At 39.5% G+C, this 7,049-nt stretch overlaps 1 pseudogene; it reads right to left on the bottom strand.

Moving 5' to 3' along the window:
• Nucleotides 1–3,116: 3,116 nt before the first annotated feature.
• Nucleotides 3,117–3,217, bottom strand: LOC138765603 (U6 spliceosomal RNA; annotated as a pseudogene).
• Nucleotides 3,218–7,049: the final 3,832 nt, after the last annotated feature.

The following is a 7,049-nucleotide window of genomic DNA, read 5'->3' on the forward strand; positions in this document are numbered from 1 at the left end:
AGCACAAAGGAATTGCACTTCTCCAGATCATTTGTTTAATCTGGATTTCAGTAACTGAGATGCAGAAGAGCAAAGAGAGCAAGTTAAGAAAAGGGGGAGGGCGAGATAAAAACTGAAGATCCAACCGATTCACATGATTATATAGGAGATAGCTTAATAATCCAACAGCAATCAATCTATAAATCCTTTGACACTGCTGAGTAACTCTACCTAATATGACCTTAACTAGTTAGCATCGGAGATAAAGAATCTGAATAATGTACCGTCAGGAAAAAAAACATGCCATCTGGCCAGTAATATAATGAATTTCAATAATTAGAATTTCTCTTCCAGCCTGGATTTCTAAAATATTCTGTAAAATGGGCTGAAGTAATTACTCAGGCAGAAGGTGACTTCAAAAAGTGGCTCCAATTACAATGACATTCTGAGCAAGTGAAGCTGGTAACAGGTTGACAACAATTCAAGTCTAATTATAAAGTAGGCATATTCCTTATGATACCACAGCCTGTGTATTGATGGAACTGGCAAACTCAAAGTGAAACTTCATGTCAAACTTCCTCAAGGACAGGAGGCTTTCAGAACTTTTGTTGAAGAGTTATATAATTTTTTATTGCCTTCCCTTTGAGTACAGAAGATTAAGGGGTAACTTCATCAAGGCACCAACAACGTCACAAACATTCTGTAGTATCAGTATAAACTATTTCTTGAGGCGACAGGATCAAGAAGAACGGAGATGATCATGGAATTAGAGTTGGGTCATTCTGAACAGCATTTTTGTTGGCAAATAATTTGTGAGATATTCCTGACGTCAGGAAGACCATCTCCAATAGTTTGTGGATGTTCATGGCAAATAGAGATTGAAATTGATAGTGTTTAGTTGGATCGAAGTAATGAGTGATTTAGAGGTAGAACACATGAATGGAATTCAGGTACAAATCAGCCACTATCTAAGTATCCTAGCACTATACAAAATACGTGTTGGATCAAGAAACTCAATGCTATCTTGTGTGTTGGAAACCATTTGGCGCAGTGAGTTAGACCAGTCATTCTCAACCTTTTTTTTGGCTATGCCCCCCTCTTGGTACTCTGTTTAAAGTTTATGGGCCTCCTTCCCTATAAAGCAGCCAAGTTTAGCTGGTTTCTTCTGTACATCTCTCCTACCAATTACAAGAAAAACATTTAAAAAAATGATGATTTCAGTCTGCTCCCCCTCTCTAAATGTGCTGTGGCCCTCCCTGAGAGTGGGTGGGGAGGGGTGGTAGAGAGAGGGGGGGGGAGGGAGGGGAGCACATATGGTTCCATTGAGAATGGCGGAGTTAGACAATTTTCTTCTACCTCAGAAGACCGGGTTTTACTCCAGATTGTAAGGGTTTGAATCTCATATATTCACGGACAGCAGAATTCCTGAAAGACATTTGCACAGTCTGTCTATTTATGGGCCTTCAGCATCAAATTGCTTTCTTCTCATTGGCACTAAATGGCAAGCATACTCAATAAGATCACAGAATAACATGTAGAGCAATTTCAGGATCAGGATAAATGTTAGTATACAGCAAGTTTTATGACCAGGCCATCCACTGTTATAAAGTGCCTAAAGATTGATTAATGGGACAAAGATCAGTGTGTTTTATTCTGTTTCCATTAATCATTGATCTAACCTGAAGATGTAAATGGAACAGTGAACAGTGAGTTTTCAATATGTATCTACTTGTTTTTGCAGTAAATGTAAACAGGTGTGACACGATTGCAAATAACATATTTGAGTTTGTATGCATGTGCGCATTCTGAGAAGCACCTCGAGGAATTTGTCCCTTTGAGAACTCTCCATGTCTGCATGCATCTTAACTCGAGGCTAGTGGATACAATGAAATGGAAAGGAAAACAACTCAAGCTGCCTAAACAAAAGAACTGTGAAGGTCAGAAGCAGCAGCAGTGGGCCTTTTGGCCCTCAAACCTCCACCCGCCATTCGCCAAGGTCATGGCTCAAATTTCACCTTGGTACCATTTCCTGCATTATCACCATATCCCTTGATAACCTGGAGATCCAGATTCTTTGCTTTGCGTAATCTTGATGACTGAGCCTCGTCAGGGCTTTGTGGTTGAGATTTTCAAAGGTTCACCACCCACTAAATGAAGGCATTTCTCTTTATTTCAGTCCTGAATGACGTACCGAAATATGATGCAAGACTGAAAATTATAAAGAAAGAACTTGTACCACAACAGGTAGAGTAAAGTTTAAACAGATAAATGCTACCAGCAGTGATAACATTGGGCAACAATCTTTTTTCAAAAGGTTTGCTTCCTGAAAAAAAATTGGGTATTATGATGGACAACTTAAAGCTGAACACAAAGATAATTTCAAATTTGCTGCATCACGTAGTAAGTTGGAGAAACATTAAATTAACTTTTATTGAATTGAGCATGTTTAGTCACTTAATGATGACACAAGCTCTCAGGTTGATTGCACCACAAATGTGAAGGGCCCAGGGTTTGTCTTGGTCACTAATTTTACAACCAAAGTAGAGCTCATAGAGTTCATAGTGCTCATGGAGCACTTCTTAATAAGTGTAGTCATGCTGCGTCTTTGAGCCTTAAGCGTATATTCATCACTAATGTAATAGATGTATCACAGCTGTTGTGACATTAACAAGACATTTCTACTGAATTGAATCTTCCTGAAAACAATAAAGGTGGTTGTTAAATACACTCACTCTGCTATTGCCTGAAGAACACGTGCATCAACATGCGTTCAATCTATAATCAATGTAATGCACAGTATCTGTATATGTGAGCTGCTATAATAGACTGTCTGCATCTATCCTGACGAAGCGTGCCAAGGCCTAAGGCAACATTTGTATAGCACCTGCACTGAGTGCACTGCCCAGGCATGCTCGGACTGATCCAAAACTCTTTGCTTTGTAGGCAATATAAGAGTAGACAAAATATGACAGGAAATCACAAAAATAGGTTATATCTAAAAACAGTACATGATAGGAAAATTTTAAGATAATTTAAATGTTCAGCAGCCAAAAATCTATAAAATAAACCCTAAGGTTTTCAGGAAACAAAATCTTCGTTTTCCAGGGTAATGAAAAATGCAGCAATGCTTTTTCTTGAAAAATACGGAGCGCTTCATGAATTTACGTCATCCTTGCGCAAGGCCATGCTAATCTTTGTATCATTCCAATTTTAGTATATGTGGTGCTGAAGCCAGCACAGCATTTTATAAAGTGAATGTTATTGACCAGTATATGGATATTACCAACGATATTGCTGCAGATTATTGGATTATGCATATCAAAAAGCGCACGAAATTCTATTAACAGAAAAGCAAGCTAAATTTGAAGGATTATCTGGTGTGACACTAAAATCTCCCGGCCAGATGCAGTGTGTAGTTTCTCAGAATTGTCAAAATGCAAATCTGCCAATTATGGTAAATAATTACATCAATAAACTAACTTGGCTAGGAAAAGATAAGCTCAAATGACTAAAATGGATTGGAAGAATATACTTTATGCGAGCACTTTGCAACCACATCTAGATCAGGTTTTAGACCAATTTGCTGATATGGTCAAAGACTTGTGTACCAACATTAAGTGCACAAAAGTTCAGTCCAAATACAGGTACAATTTACTGCAAGCCATATCTAGTACCACATTCAATGGAGTCAAGTTGAGGGTGGTTGAATAAATCTGAATGACACAATTTGTTAAAACTGCCCAGAGTAGTTTGGTGTCTGAAACAAATATGATTGTTACACCAGGCAGAGACTATAAAGTAACATTCAACTGATGTATGGACAACCAACAACACTTTGCCCACGTCAAATGTTGAATTGTCAGTGGACAGATCCTTCATCAACTGAACCAGTGTCCCTGCATTAGCACAAGAAAATATGGATAATGTAGTGTGTGTGTGTGTGTGTGTGTGTGTGTGTGTGTGTGTGTGTGTGTGTGTGTGTGTGTGTGTGTGTGTGTGTGTGTGTGTGTGTTACCAGTGCATTGTTATATCTGCAAAGGAAGTATGGATGGACAGAGAAGAATAAGCTTCACTTGACGTCTGTCTCTTCCTTTATCTCTTCAGGGCGCATTTGATGATACAGAACAAAATGTGCTTTCCTTTGTATATAGTATGTACCATACCTTCACTGCGAGGGACTGATGTTCAATCGAGGTGTATCCATCCTGGGACACTTGATGGAATAGTGAGGGGGTGGCATCAAATTTCATCCAATTTATTGTATACCTGCCACAGTACACCAAAGGGCTGGAGAAATTCAATAGGTCATGCAGCATCCATTGTAAGCAAAAGATAGGTGATGTTTCAGGTCTGAGCCATTCTTCGAGAGTGCCAAAAATCAAAGATGGTGGGGGTGAAATGGTGGGTTAGGGACAAAATGGGGCTAACAGCTGGATGCAGGCAGGGTGGAGGGGGGGATGAAGCTGAGAAGAGATGGAAAAAGGGAAAGAGGGCCAAGAGAGATGCTCTGATAGGAAAGGAAGGGGAAGCGTAGATTGCAGAGGAAGTTTTTTCCTGTACATATTATTGATGGTTTAGTTTGATAAAATTTTCTTTGAAGAGTAATTAGCTTACTTTTGATAGGGGTAAATATAGAATCAGAATCCAAATGAATTGTCAGAAACAAGTCACAGAATTAGGTGTTTTGCATCACAGCAAACACTTTACAAACCAATAATAAAATCTTTTGCAAAGAATAATAAAATAAATTACATTATTTGAAGAAGTAACAGAATAGATTGGGGGAGGTGTAGAAGATGTATCTGTATCATTAAAGACTTTTGAGAAGCCACACAACGTACACTGACAAATAGTCAATCTGGACACGTAATGGAAAGGGCAGCTTGCTAAGTGTTGGGAAGAAAAGGGTTTAAAGAGTAGTATTTCATAAGTTGCAGAAGGTGGGAAATAGGCTTCTGGAATGATAATTTTATTCAGATGATCAATAATTTGCTTTATTGGTGTAAGCTGTACCATAGCTGAATAATGAATTCAACTTTTCAATATACATCTTTTAGACTCTAGCTTCAGGGCCAAGTATTTACATATCTCTAGGCACAGTTCCCAACAAATTGTTGCTTGTGAAGATGCTTCATGATTGATAAATCTAGAATGTGGTCGATGTGATGCTCACCTAATGCTCCAGATGCAACAAGAGTTCTATCGGAAAACTGTGATTCTAAATTGAAATAGGCCAACACTTTTCTGTTCGATCCCTTCAGCACCTAATTTAGTTTGACACTTCTGTGCAGCAACAATAACAATTACTGATTTATATAACACCTCTAAAGTAGTAAAATAGGTCAAGGGAGCAATAATCAAACAAACTTCGACAGCAACTTTCATAAAGGAGATAACAGAGCAGGTGAGCAACAAGAAAAATAGAAAGGAAAGTTAGTGTGGAATTGTATTCCAGATCTCTGTGGTTTAGATTCCAGCATTGGAAGTTTTCTTTGTCTACAACGCCTTTTATGCTCCCAGTATTTAGTTCAAAGAAATTTCTGACAATGAAGGACTTGACTTCTAATGGTGGATACATTAAAACTGGGTTTCCGGAGTTGGACAATTTAGTGATAATTTAGTTTGGTAATTGAGGTTAGAAGGATAATTGAGTTGGGCACGTCACTGAAGGCAGCATGTGGATAAGAAATAGAGAGGGAGGGTCAAAGCCTGCAAACGGACAGAGAGTTATTCATCACTAATCCCAACCTCAAAATGGTCCAAAGGGCTTCACAGATCAAAATCCACAAATCTATGAATCCAAGTACATCCACTGTAACAGCTGATTATGAAGGTTTTTGCCAATGCCCATCGACACACATTTTTAAAAGTACCGGTATATTTTGATGCTTTTACTTATTAGGCCCTCACAATCGGTACAACTTAGCTGCTCTTCTTTGAAACAGTGCCATGGAATCTTTTAAGACCATCTTAGAGGACAGTTTAATGTCTTCCCCAAACTCGACAGAAATGCTCAACAGTATCTGCCTGGAGTTTTGTGCGCACATCTCTGGATATGATCCATATAAGGTTCAGTTTCTGTCAGCAAACCGCCCCCCCCCACCCCCACTTCCCTATTTCTCCACTTCCATTTCCTCTATCACTATGTCTCCTTTCCTCTCTCTTTCCCTCTGTTCCCTTTCCTCCAACTCTGCATTCACAGAGCCACCCCCTCCCCATTTCTCCTATCCATGTCCAAATACGGCCTTTTCCCTGTGGCTCTGTGCTCCTCCTCCTGCCTTTTCTTCCCTCCTCCCTCAGCCTTTTCAATCAGATGACTACCTGCCTTTCACTCATACCTTGAAGAAAGACTCAGTCCTGAAATATCTTTATCTCCTACAGATGCTACATGACCTGCAATCACAGCTTTTGTATCCCGCTCGAGCCAGCACAACATCAGGTTTCTTGGGGAAGGGAAGGAATCCCCATGCATTTTTGTTCAAAGTTTATTTGGTCTCAACTTTGTAAGTTCTAGGATGAACACCAAGATTTAAATAAGCCATGATTATATTAACATTTCCACCAGGAATTTTAAGTTATTGGTGCCTTTGTCTCCTAGTCAGACAGCTTCAAACCCTGGAAACTTCATCACTCCAAAAACATTCCAGTATCTCTGCATTCCACCAATTCTGACCTGTTCATCATCCCCAGTTTTCATTGTTCTGTTCGAACATTGAACACATACCACACTGCACCGGAACCGACTCTTCAGCCATGTGGTCAATGCTGAAGATGATGCCCAAGTTAAACTAAAGCTCTGCTGCTTGCACATGACATATATCCCTCTACATCCAAGATGTATCTATCTTGGAGACTCTTAAGCACCACTCTTGTGTATTCTTCCACCACCACTTCTCACACCCTGTTCCAAGGACCTGTCAAACTTTGCTTAAAAGACACCCCAAATACCTCCTTCAAACTTTCGCACCTCACCTTAATTGTATGTCCTCTAGTATCTTTTTTCTTTGGCTTGGCTTCGCGGACGAAGATTTATGGAGGGGGTAAATGTCCACGTCAGCTGCAGGCTAATT

Source organism: Narcine bancroftii, chromosome 5, assembly GCF_036971445.1.
Source record: "Narcine bancroftii isolate sNarBan1 chromosome 5, sNarBan1.hap1, whole genome shotgun sequence".
Lineage (NCBI taxonomy): Eukaryota > Metazoa > Chordata > Chondrichthyes > Torpediniformes > Narcinidae > Narcine > Narcine bancroftii.